This window comes from Elaeis guineensis, chromosome 2 (genome assembly GCF_000442705.2).
Source record: "Elaeis guineensis isolate ETL-2024a chromosome 2, EG11, whole genome shotgun sequence".
NCBI classification, from domain to species: Eukaryota; Viridiplantae; Streptophyta; class Magnoliopsida; order Arecales; family Arecaceae; genus Elaeis; species Elaeis guineensis.
In genome coordinates, this window is record NC_025994.2 from 93,241,695 (window position 1) to 93,256,173 (window position 14,479).

Sequence of the window (14,479 nt, forward strand, 5' to 3'; positions counted from 1 at the left end):
CATCGAGATGCTTATTAAGATATCTGTAAGAAGCTTGCTTTGGCTTTAGCAATATTTGCTTTTGATTCAATACTAAAAGTGGCAACAAGTGATATGTGAAGGTCAGTAATTAAACCAAAGGCAAGCTGATGTATTGTTCCTGTGAAATTAGCTTTTGATGCTGGCTTTAATGCTGGCTCCAGTTGCTGCTTCAACGCTAGCTCTAGCTGCTGCTTTAACACCAGCTGCAGCTGCTACTTTAACACCAGCTCCAGCTGCTGCTTCAATGCAAGCTCGAGCTGCTGCTTCAATACTGGCTAAGGGACCTGATGTACTATCAACATCGGTTCTAGAGCCGGTCCTAGTATTGTCAGCCCCGATAGCACTTCCTACTGTTCCGTCTCAGAAAGGAGCGACTAGAGAAAGAGCTGTCGTAGCAGCGTCGGTAGTTCCACCAACTGAGGAGGTTTGGGCCGAGGTGGAAGGTGCGACTGAACCCGAGCAATCAGTAGCTATGCTGGTCGCTCCTTCAGCAAGAGTTTTCATGATGGAATCCAATTCAAGTTTCCCCTCACTTTAGAATGTGGGGCTGTCGATAGAAGATTAGAGAAAAGCTCTGATGACTTTGATAGATGATGCTACATTGGAGGGCCACATGGTCCATTTCAACCCTGTAGTGCCCGGAGATGAGTTGGCCTTAGCCAATCCGACATTGGCTAAGTGGCTTATGCAAGCCGCCCTTCTTCCTATCGATCGGGAGAATCAGAGAAGCCAGACGATGGCTGAGATGTTCTCATCCTTCTATCCAATGATACTCGGGGTAAGCTGCAAGCTGCTTTTTCTTTTTTTTTTCTTTTTTCTTTGACTCGATTCATTTTTGATTTGCAGTTGGTCCATGACATGTTCGACTTGGAAGCCGACTACGTAAAGTTCGACGACTTCCATCAGACATAGATGAATAAGGTAGCGACTGTCAATGCTGAGAAGGTGGTTGCCCTCGACCAACTTAAGTCGGCAGCTGAACGGGAGGCCAAGCTTCAACAGGAAGTCTCCTAATTGACTAATGACTTGGAATCTTCTGGAGCCAAGCTTGAGGCAGCTCGTCAAAATATTTTGACTCTTGAGTCATGGGTCAAAAGCAAGAAACACTCCATCTACCGACTATGACGAGAATGAGATGGTTGCATTGCTGAACTCGATGCCGAATGTGGATGACATCGGGCCAGCCTAGAGAGGTTGGCACTGGCCAAGGAGGAATTGTCTTCTGCATGAGCCAATGTTGAGTTAGCATGAGCCGATGCTAATTTGGCGAAGGTGGAAGCAGAGTCGGCGAGGGAGGCATTGAGTCGGACGATCGAGGACTTCAAGAATTCAAAAAAATTTAGGAAAGAGATCCTCGAAGCAGGTATGCCTCTTATGTATCGGGTATGAAGACGGCCGAGATGCGGTCAGAAAATTATATCCAAACCTCGACTTGAGCAGCATCATCCTTCTAAGATCGAAAAATGGAGCTGCTGAAGAAGACGTAGTGTCGGCTGAAGGAAGGACACTGACAGCACCAGAAGTCATCCAAGTTCCCGAAGTTTCTCTGGAGCAAAGAGATAAAGGCGGTGACTGATGATCGATGTATTTTTATTTTTTTTATAATCAAATACTTGTAATCGAACTTCAGTCTAATTTTATAATCTCTTTGTAATGAATGAACAGAATTTTTTGAAGTCAAAACTTTATTTTGCTTGTTTGATTTTGCTTGTCTGCAATGCAAATTGTTTAACTACCGAACATTAATCGATGAACCGAACATTCGATAAGATCTTGTAGAATCATCCGTTAGTCGCATAGTTCTTTTGACATACTTATAAGAATTAAGATAAATGAGAATAAGTCGAATACCCTGGGTCCGACGTTTAGTTTGGTTTGTACGTCAAGTCGTTTGATAATTGGTGACAAACTGAATATCCTTCGATTGGTCATAGCCAAGTCGGTATAATTTTAATTCGATCTTGATCATATTGGCATAATATTTCACTTAGTTAGGACTAAGCCGGCATAATGGTCTTTTGACTATGATCGGCTTCTACAGTGGAAAGTTGAAGTATATTTAATATCGAGATATAGTCGATATTGTGGCTTTTGTAGTAAAAGCCTGTATATGTCAGTTTTTACAGTGAAAAATCAATGTAAATTTTGTGTTGTAGTTGATAGTTTAGCTTTTACAGTATTAGCCAACGTATAGTCGATGGTTGATAGAAATCGACCATTCACTTATTGGTTCAAATCATTGACTGAAACTTGTGATTCTGAAATTATATTTCATTCTGAATAATGTATGCATGGGCAACTTTATTGATAATTTATCTTTAAATTGTTGGCATTTCATGTTTGAAGAATAGCTGACCCTTCAAGGGTTTCTAGCCGATATGCACTCGGTCTGAGTGTTTCGGCTATTTTTGTAAGGTCCTTTCCAATTCGAAGATAGCTTTCTTTGATCCAAATATTTCGAGACTTCTGCTTTTCTTAGGATCAAGTCTCCTGATCGGAAGACCTTCAGTTTAACTCTTGGATTATAATACCGGGCTACCCTTTGTCGATATACAGCCATTCGAACTTGAGCTTGCTGTCGGATTTTTAGAAGTAGATCTAAGTCGGTTCTCCGACATTTAGAGTTGCTCAATTTACTGTACTGCTCGACTCTTATCGATGGCAATCCAATCTTGAGCGGGATCATTGCTTCTGTCCCGTAGGTCAAATTAAATGGTGACTCTCCTATCGATATACAAAGAGTTGCTCGGTATGCCCATAAGATCGGATATAGTTCTTCCACCCAGAAGCCTTTAGCTTTATTCAGTCAAGTTTTAAGCCCATGCAGAATAGTTTGATTGGTTATTTCTACCTCTCTGTTTGATTGTGGATAGTCGACTGATGTGAGTTTGTACGTAATATGAAATTTTGCATAGAACTCTTTGAAGTTCTGATTGTCAAATTATCGATCATTATCAGTGATGATGGTGTGAGGCAAATCGAATCTGTATATGCTTGATTTCTAGATGAAGTCTTCCATCTGTTTCTCAGTAATTTGGGCCAGAGGTTCAGCTTCTACCCATTTGGTGAAGCAATCAATAGAGACTACTATAAACTTTCTCTGACCAGATGCTAAAGAAAAATGACCAAGTATATCAATCCCCCATTGTGCGAAGGGCCATGGTGTGATAATTGATATTAGCTAGTTGATCGGTTGGTGTTGTATATTTGCATACTTCTGACATGGCTCATATCTTTGGATAAGCTCAGCTGCATGTTTCTTCATATTGGGTCTATAGTATCTTTGTCGCAGGATTTTTTGAGCTAGTGATTTGCCCCCCAAGTGATTTTCACAAATCCCTTCATGAACTTCTCAAAACGCATAGTCGACATTTGTTGGTCCCAAACACTTTAGTAAGGGAAGAGAGAATAACCTTTTGTAGAGATGGTCATTCATCATGACATACTGAAAGGCCATCCATTAGAGTTGTTTGACTTCTGAGGGATCTATAGGAAGAGTCCCATTAGTCAGGTACTGGACGATCAGATTCATCCAGCTTGGTTCAACAGTGAGTTGTAACACCTTGACTTTGTCAATACTCGACTGTTCTAGACATTCAATGAATGTCCGACCCAGAGAGTTGAAGGAAGTAGTAGCAAGTCAGGAGAGTGTGTTGGCCTGAGCATTTTCAGTTCTTGGAATATGAAAGATCTCAAAATACTTTAGAGTTGATATAAGATCTTTCACCTTCTGAAGATACTTCATCATGATTGGATCTTGGGCTTCAAATTCACCTTTGACCAATCTGACAATCAATTGTGAGTCGGTGAAGACCTTCAGACTGTTGATGTCAAGTTTCTTGAGAAATCTTCAAGCCGGTTAAGAGCACTTTATATTCAATTTGATTATTCGATGCTTTGAAGTTGAATCGAAGGGCATATTTGATAATCATTCCTTCAGAATTTGTAAGAATAAGACCAGCTCCACTTTTCTGTGCATTGGATGCTCCGTCTGTTGAAAAATATGTCCCAAAGTCAATCATCAGCTGTTGATGGTTGTGCTATTAGATGTAATTATATATGAATTAATAAAATATTTATTTGATAATTTTCATCATAAGTTTGTACATCTTCTATATCGAACTTTTGTGTTATGATAAAAGTTCTTAGGACTATTTTAAATCGATAAAGGAGGATTTATCATTTAGTCCTTAAATGAGTTCACAACCAAATGATATGCTATTACTAGGATGATAGATATATCAAGTATAGATCGTTGTGTGCCATATAGGTTGGTTGTCCTCTTAACCAAGGAGCGTGGAGACGCTAGTATGGCATGCAGGTGAAATATAAGAGTATATTTCACTGAACGTGACCAACTTCAGAGTACTCTACTATCAAGAGTCACTCCGAAGGGATATAGGTATAAGTGTCCCTCCGACCTGAGATCACCACGGTGACTTGCAAGCAACTCACTGTGGTTTGGTACCAGACTATCTGAATTTCTAATTCAGGATCGAAAGATTTTTTAGCACAGTCAAGTACTTGTGTAGTCGGTGCATGAGTCAAGATGAAATTGACCACTCCAAAAAATTGAAGAGAATGCTTCGTGTTTCATTTTAGTAAGACCTTGGCCAGGGCAACCTTTTGAGGAGTCACAGGATTTATCAGGTTGAGACACATAATAGATGTACCATTAAAAGTTGACAGTTTAAAAGCTAAGTCATCCTAGCATCAAAGGTCAAAAAGATAAATTATACAGTAATTATATTTAAATAGGTTCTTGAGTATTGCTTTGCATACATTCGGTCTATCCGGACGTCGGGTATCATTGCTAGATGGTTACTCCGATTGGTATAGCAATCAATTTTTGTGCTACTGGCTTAGGTTCGAACCTATGGGGTCATACACATTAGAAGTTTTTCTCCGATCATATGGCTAATCTGAAGAGTTTCAGTCAACGGAGACTCTGATGAAGAGTCCCATTGGACGGGGACTCTTCAGTAGAGTCCCATTGGACGGAGACTCGAGAAAAGAGTCCCACTAGACTTGGACTCTATCATTAATAGAGAATTAATTAATGATTAGATCACTAATTAGCTTAATTTGATTGAGTATTAAAATCTAGATAAAGTTTGATTGAATTTGATTCAATCAAGTCAAATCTGATTAGGTCATGAGATGACCAAATCGGTAAAGGAGAAATGATCCTGATTTGATCGGATCTATGGTTTAATTAATTTATTAATTTAATTAAGTTTAATTAAGATTATATGAGCCTAATTAGATTAGGTTCATCATATTTTATTTGGATCTAATTGGATTGGTTTTGAAAGAAATTAAATTGGTTAAATCCTAGAGTCCCAAATGAATAGGACTCTATCCCTTGCGCCACCTAAATTGTATCATGCTTTTTCTCACCATATAAAATTAGTTTGTATGTGAGAAAATCAAAAGATAATCTTTTTTTTATCACCCATTAAGGATAGAAATTGATTGGTTTTGATTTGAATTCAAATTAGTTTGAACTTCAACCTAAAACCTTATCCATATCCTTCCACACGTTAGCTGCTTTTGAAAGGATCTATTGTGTAAGATAAAAGAAGATATTTCTAATTGATTTTTGTATTTAATTTTTTTTGGTAAGTCCCTCTTTAAGTTAGATAAGGATGAGAAAAGGTTGGAGTCAAATTAAAATTTAAAAGAGTTTGAATTGCAATAAACTCCAGCCCTTATCCTGTTTTATCAGGTTAGTGCGACAACCATAATTAGGCCATAATTTTGTGTGCCAAATGATGGAAACTTTTCACCGTGAGAAATCAGAAAGAAAGAAGGTCGAAAACACTATTTTGGGATGTGAGGATTTGGTGGTTTTCCTTCCTTCTTGGTATAAACAAAAGAGGAGACCATTCTCCTCTTGGGTGAGAGACCTAAAACTGTTCTAATTTTTTGGGTGAGGAAAAAATCAAAGAGAAGAGAGTCTTCATCTAATTTTTCTCTACCATCCAGCATTCTCCTCTGATCCATCTTCGACATCAAAAAAGTTTGAGATGATCAAAGAAAGAGATCAAGTCAGATCTGCCATCAGAAGCCGACTACGCGAGCTAGCACTCCCACGAAGGGCTGATCGATCCGAGGGATTTCGTGTGGACCATCCATAGAGGCCGGACGCTTATGCAGCTGCAAGCTATCAGAGAGGATTTCTAGATCTATATTCTCAATCATAGAGTTCGACTATCCATGCTCAGGTATTGGGTTCGGATCTTAGAAGTGGTTGATCAGATCTATTACTAAATGCTATCTTTTGAGTTCACATGCTTGTCATTTTAGATTCAGATTTTTATGCATATAAATTCATGTCATAGATTCATTTATAAAAATTTTAAGATCAGATCTTATGCATATATTTATAGATTAAATAATTTAATCTAATATTCTTTCACTAAAAATTTTTGAAATGCATGCATGAAACCCTTACGCATCCCAACACCGTCAATATGCAACACCCAAGTCGACATTAGATCAGATTCAAGAGTCATGGTAGTTTTATCCTCTAATTTATTGTCGGGTATTGTATATTCGGCAACGAAGTCGGTCAGAACTTGCACCTTCATGGACAGTCATGGGCGGTACTGTATGTCGAATTCACCAAGCTTTACTATCCACTTTGCCATCCGACCTAATGTATCGGGTCGATGTAAGATCGCTTTCAATGGCTGATCGATCAAGACCACAATCGAGTGTGCCTGAAAGTTTGGACGAAGCTATTGTGATGATATGATCAAAGAGTAGATCATTTTCTCCACTCTAGAATATCTCATTTCGGCATTGTGAAGCACCTTACTAGTGTAATAGATCGATCTTTGGATTTGATTTTCATCTTCTTGGACAAGCACCGAACTGATCGCTTCTGCTGAAAAATCACCAAATAGAGATACAACATTTCTCCGACCTTTAGTTTTGTGAATAGAGGTGGAGAGGATAGATACTTTTTCAAGTCTTTGAAAGATCATCGGCATTCATCCAACCATGAGAAGTCTTTTGTCTGTCGCAAAGTCTTGAAAAATGATAAGCATCTTTCAACCGATCTAGAAATGAATTAGCTGAGTGCAGCAATTCTTCCATTAAGTTACTGTATCTCTTTTTTTGAGCTCAGATGCTTCATGTTAATGATAGCTTTTATTTTCTCAAAATTGACCTCGATTCCTCATTGCGACATAAGAAATCTGAGGAATTTTCTGAAAGTTATCCCGAATGCACACTTAGTCAGGTTCAACTTCATCTGATGTTGTCGAAGTATGCTAAAGGCTTCTTCCAAGTCTGGATCATGCTCTGAAGTTTGAGGGCTCTTCATCAGCATGGCATCCACATACACTTCCATATTCCATCTAATCTGTCTTAAAGATCTTATTGACAAGCCATTTGTAGGTGGCTCTGATATTTTTCAAATCGAAAGGAATCACTTTATAGTAGTATATGCCTTTGTCGGTTATGAAGATTGTGTACTCTTCATCTTCAGGCGTCATTCGAATTTGATTATATTTAGAGAATGCATGCATGAAGCTTAGCAATTGATGGCCTGAAGTTGCATCAACCAGTTGGTCGATCTTCGATAGTGAAAAGCTTTTCTTTGGACAAACTTCATTCAAATCTGTATAGTCGATGTAAATTCTCTATTTTTCATTGGCCTTCCTCACCATTACTATATTAGCAAGCCAATCGAAATAAGTTGCTTCTCTGATGAAACCTGCCATGAGGAGCTTATCAACCTCTTCGTCGATGACCTCCTTTCTTTCGGAGGCAAAAGGTTGTTTCTTCTATCTCACTAGCTTGATATTTAGATTGATGTTGAGTCGATGAGTTATTATTTCTAGAAGAATGCCTGGCATATCAGTAGCCGATCAAGCAAAAATATCGACGTTTGCTTTTAGTAGATTTATTAATTACTATTGCTCCGGATTAGACGGTTGCGATCCAATTTGGACTGTCTTCTCAAGGTCTTCTTCTTTTAATGGGATCGAAACCAGTTGTTAAGCTGGTTCACCCCTCTTCTGATTCTCTCTTTGGTGTAATTTGTCGACGGACAGAGAATCTTCAGGTTTATTACTGTGTGGAGACTAAGAAACAATATCGGGCTAGGTGTTGGTCTCCACGTATTTCTCCGACTCCATTCTTTATTGAAAATCGAACTAATAAATGATATGTCGAAACCACTGCTCTTAATGCATTAAGGCTAGGTCATCCAAGTATGGCATTATAGGTCGAAGGAACTCGAACAACCTTCAATGTCACAATAACAGTGCTTTGTAGTGGCTCGGTTCCTACGACTAAGGGGAGAGAGATTTTTCCTTCCATAGTAACAGCGTCCCTAGTGAAACCGACCAATGATGTTGAGATTTTTTTGAGTCGATCAGTCGGTAGTTGCATTCGAGAGAAAATCGAGTAAAAAAGAACATCAGTCAAATTTTTATTATCTATAAAGATTCTCTTTACATCATAATTTACTATTGTTGTCGAAATAATAACAGCATCATCATGGAGTGTTTGAATTTCTCAAACATCCTCTTTCGAAAAAGTTATTACATCATCGAGTCATCATCTCTTCGCCGACTCTTCTTCGAAAGTTGCCCCCCAATTCGGTCCTCCAGACATCATGTTGATCACCCCTACAGTCGATTGATTATTGATAGCTTCTTCAACTTGTGGCTGAGGTCGTCGATCGACAGGAGGTTGAGTCGGCTGATCTCTTTGATACTTGTCGAGATGGTCTCGTCGGATCAGGACCTCTATCTCATCTCTGAGCTGGATATATTGTTTGGTATCATGACCGTGATCATGATGGAATCGATAATATCTCCTTTGATCATGATTCCTCGATGATGCTTTCATTGGTAGGGGGTGCCGTAGGTACTCTACTCTTTTGATTTTCATGAGAATCTGCACATGAAAAGCAGAGAGAGGAGTATAGGAGTCATACCTGTCGTAGTTTGACTTCAGACTTCATCGTTGGGGTAAAGCTCACTTATTGGAAGGTGGTCGACTTGATTCAATTGGAGCTCTACTTTTTTTGCTGCTTTTTCCTCTGACTCTTGCCTTCCATTTGACATCGGTCAAAAGCAGCCTCGTCCGTGCGGATGTACTTATACGTGTATTTGAGAAGTTTAGCATAGGTCTGAAGGAGAGTTTTATCCAAGGAATATGAGAATCTAGATCCCCTCATATCTCTTTTCATGGCCGATACAGCCATGTCTTTATTGAGATCTCTGACCTCAAGTATGGCCGTATTGAAACGGGCCATAAAGTCTCTCAATGTTTCAGTCTCTTTTTCCTTGATTGAGAAGAGACTGTCAGATATTTGTGACGGCCTTCGGCTAGTGCTGAAGTGGGCCACGAAAGAATGATCGAGCTGCTTGAAAGAATCGATATTTTTCAACTGAAGTCCGTTGTACCAGGCCCGAGCAGCTTTCTGAAGAGTTGTCAGGAAGCTAATGTATAAGAGGGCGTCGGTTGCCTCCTGGATTATCACGAGAGCTTTATAGCTCTCGAAGTGGATGATAGGGTCAGTGGAGCCATCGTATGGCTCCACTTGCATCATCTTGAACTGAGATGGGATTGGCTCATCCAAGATGTGTCGAAAGAGAGGCTGGGTGGTGTGAAAGTCATAGTCACTGAAGGACTTCTGACCTTCTATCTGAAGTCAGATAAGTCGGCGGTCAATCTTCTGGAACTTGCGTTCATAATCATCCAACTGCTATTGTTGAAAAACTCCAGGCGTAGAACCTCCTGACAAGCTTGAAGGAGACACAAAAGGCATCCACGCCCGTTTTCCTTTCCTATCACTATGGAGGTGAGAAGGAGAGGGGAAACACTGTGAGTGGTGGGTGGCTTGGTGAGAGCGTCGAGAGTGCGGTCGTCCATCTCGATGGAGTATCGAGACGGCCGCTCTGGAGAGGAAGAAGGTGATCGCCGTAGGAGACGGCGACTGTGCCCATCGGTTGCTCCACCGACGGCTATCGCTGCCACTGGATTTGCTATTGTTGGAGGCTTTTAACCGTCTCCGTCAACATATTCATCTGCTGCACAAATACAGTGATCTGGGCATCTGTGGTGATCATGGGACACGAAGAACTGAGCTCTGCTACCGGAGGTGGGGGAGGAGCATTTTTTTGGTGGGAAGAGTGCCTTGCCGAGCTGGTTGAATGTTGGGCTCTAATTTTCGGCATGGTTGACTGACGATCAATTGCAGATTTTTACCCCCCTTCTTGGCACACCAATCTGTTGCGACCAACTCCCTTGTTGCCTGTCTCCAGTGATGAGCATCTGCAAAACAACATCCTCACAGATCGGAGTGGTGTGCGATAGGGATCCTCCGATGCTTAAGTCAGAGAGTGAATTGATGAACAATAGAATGTTGAAAGTAGCAGAGCTCTGATTTAAATCTGTCTTATCGGTCTTGTTCTCTTATCTCCTTTTTATAGATGATTTTGATGTAACCATCGAGCATGTTGTCCTACTTTTTATAGTGCTAAATTATCGAACCATAATTATGAAGTTAATGAGTCATTAATTCTCACTTATTGCTATGACACATAGTCGATAACTATTCATAACGGTTACAATATGTTGAGTAGATTGGCCGACTATATATCGGTAATATTGATATATCGTTTGAATGTCCAAGTGACCGCCAGAGAACATAAGGAAAACAGCCAAGGTCCTCTTTACCATGGGACAGAAGATATGCCATTACACATGGCTTAAATTAGCTTTTTGAAAATTATCAATAAATAAGGCGAACATCTATCGTGGACCTGCAGGCGTCCAATTAAATGTCTTATAAAACTACATCAAATTTTTTCCTCCTAGAGAACAAGGATATCATTATTTGGTTTCTTCCTTCTTCTGGGCCGGGGGAGAAGGTGGGAGGAAGTGAGTGGTGTGGTATGAGAAAATAAAAAATATAATATTTACAAAATATATTATTTAAAAAAAATAATAATTATAGATCTATTGAATAAAGAACTCATTATTGAAATTTTGAAGAATCATATGGATCATATGGGATATAGCTCATTTGATGATATATACTAGACACTATGCATAAAATTATTATATTAGATTTTATAATAAATTCAGTTTATTTTATTTTTTATGGTGATCAGCTGTTTACCATGTGATATATAGATGACTAAGGAATGGACATAAAATTTCGTCTATTCATAAAGCAAAATTTCACATTAAAAACTTGATTATAAGGTGTCATTAGTATTGTGATGCACGGAAAGTTGTGCATTAATATAATAATATATTTGCTACCATGATTCACATTGATAATTATTTTATAATCAAGTATGTAGTATATATATCCTAGGAGCAATTAAGTTTTAAATATGGATGCATACCAGTTTTTCAATAATCAGATCCAAAAAATTTTTATTAAAAAAATTTAAAATATTTTAATAATTAAAAAAATAAAGATGCTTATGTTAGGTTAGGCCAAGTGAGAGAATATTGTAATTTATCTGATTAAGTTTCATTCGGATGTGGCCCACGTGAACATGCTTCAGAATTTATTTTAGTTGGTTTAATTAATCTAGTCTCTGACTAAAGATAAGTCTTTAATAAAATGATAAGAATATATTTGGTGATTATTGTGATAAAATTAACCTATGCACAGCTATCCTGGATAATATCTATCTTCTAATCTTTACGATTGATTCAGATACTGCCTCTAATGAGTGAGACATGTTATAAAATGATATCCCTTAATTACTCGAGAGCTTACGAGGTCATTCTTATTAAAAATTCTTAGAGTTGGGATTGAAAAATTAAGATGCTGCTTGACGATAGCAATAGACACATCTGGCTTAGTTCTTTTTGTAATTGCAGATTGATTCAACAGACTGATGGGGGAAATCCTAAATTCGATACACTGATATGAGAGATCCTAAATGGCATCAATAACTGGTCTTCATGTAAGTTCAATCACCCTATAAAATTCCAATAAAAGGGAGAAGGTTTTAAGTATGGAGATCCCAAATGAAGATGGCGGAATCTATACGCTAAACTCTTATTTGTATGCATTCAAAATAATGATCAATGCATGTTTGCGCGGTTTTAATCTTGTGGATTGAGTGACCGAGCAATATTCTAGACAATCCCGGCAACATTAATTCAGCACCATGTTTTAAGCCTTCAAGAAGTGGAAATTTGGTTAGCTGCCCTTCCATCCGAAATTGGACTGACATCATCAACCACATAGCTATCATTTGAAGACTGGGCACCCTTCGACAACTATACCTGGTTCGGTAGGGCATGTGGCTAGAGGACAATGATCATCAACCGCCAATCCCCACCAGCTGATCCCATATATATTTTGAACCTGAAGGATACTTGCTAGAACAGCCACGAAAGCAGCTCCAATGTCAAGCGCCGAAGATAAAACGTAGTTATACCTAGCCCACCATCCTTTGTACTTCTTAAAAACAACGTAGTTGAAAATTGTGCCAACTACGATCCACGGCCAGATGTTAACTGCAGAAGCAGGAGGCATTACGGCACCAACGAAAAATATGACCGGCATATGGATGAGCTGAATCCACTTCTTTTTCGGATACATTTGTGATAGGATCCACACCGGCACTGGTGCAAGTAATCCAATAATGAAGAAGACAAAAATCATAGAGTATGTGCCTGAAGGATAGAATAATTTTTGTGGTCCGACAAGTCCCCATGTGACTCCGACGGTGAAAGCTATGTGTTCACCAGGGCACGTCCATGGGCTTCCTTCGGGTAGTCTTTCTCGATCACATATTGTAACAGCCCGGGTATTTGGGCCTGTAGCTCAGACGGCCCAACAACAAAAAAAAAATTACAGAGGAGGAGGAAGACTCCTAACCGGAGTCTTCTTCCTCTCCGTTTCCGACGAAATCGGAGTGATAGAGTCCGGCACGGGTTAAGAAAACTCCTCTATAAAACCCCCTTCCCCTCCCTTTAGGTCTTTATCATGGAATTTTGAGAGATTATTAAGAGTTTAGAGGGATTTTTCCAAGATTTTTTTCTGTGAGTTCTTTGAACAGGAAGAAAGGATTGCCGGAGTTCTTCTCGGCTACCGGAGCTCGAGGTAAGCCCCTCCCCTTCTTCCTCTCCCTCTTCCCTTTCTCCCCTGGTCCAAAGCCTCGCCGCCGGCCACCGACTTTGCCGAAAATCAGTCGCAAAAGAAATCCCCTGTTTTCTGAATTTTCCCTTGATTTTGCCGGCAGAACCTTGCCGCCGGCCGTCCATTGCCCACCGCCGCCTCCACCTGCTGCCGGACCTCCGACGAAGCCACCGCCTTTGCGGAGTCGAGCCTCTAAACCCTTTCCAGTCTTCCCCTATTTCGGTCAAAAACAAGCCGTGGGAAGGAAAGAAAGGAAGAAGAAGAAGAAAAGAAAAGAAAAAGGAAAAAGAAGAAAAGAAAAAGGAAAAAAGAAAAAGAAAAAGAAAAGAAAAAGGAAAAAGAAAAAGAAAAGAAAAAAAAGAGAAAGAGAAAAATAAAAATAAAATAAAATAAAAATAAGAAGAAGAGAGAAAAATTTTTTCTCTCCTTTCTCTTCCTTTTTCTCTCTCCTCTCTCTATCTTCTCTCTCTATATTTTCTCTCTCTAGATTTTTCTCTCTCTTTATGGATTTTGTCTCTCTAGGATCTTTTCTTCCTCTCTGATTGCATCATGAACCCTAGGATAAACTTGAAGACGAAAATAAGATCATCTGAGATTGCTCCAAAATTCGTGCGGTAGATCTGATCCCAGTCCGATTCTATTCCAAATTGTAACATTTGATTCATATTGAGTCATCCTGATAGGACCTCTGATGATCTTGACCATGATTGCCTCATCGAAAGGATACGAAGGTTTCTCTCTCTATTTTCTCTCTCTACTTTCTCTCTCTATAATTTTCTCTCTCTTCATGGATTTTTTCTCTCTAGAAGTCTTATGGATCAGTGGAGGATCTTGATACATAGACAAGTCCTAATTTTGGTTAATCCTAAGAGAGGTCCTCGATCTGTGTTATTAGGATCGATTATCAGTAATTTTCTCCATATATGATTTTTATATTGATCAGGGTCATGAAGAGATGATTGTCTGCATATGATATCGAGTGAAATATTTTGTTAAAAAAATTCATAAATCAAAGAAGAATATTGATTTCTGTGCTTGGATCAGTCACCGATAAAGGTAAGAATCCCTGTACATGATCACAATTATATATATGTTATTTTACTGTTAGTCTTGCATCGTTGGTTTTGCATCATCGGATTTGAGATCGATGAATTTATTATACCTGAGATACTGTTATTTGATTTTGAGCATGAGTATGTTATGTCAATATATATGTATCAGAGATTGATGGCAAATAGATATAACATATCTGAGTTGATCATAATGCAAGTCGGAATTGATTTGATGAAATCAATACATAATGATTAAATGAAAAGAAAG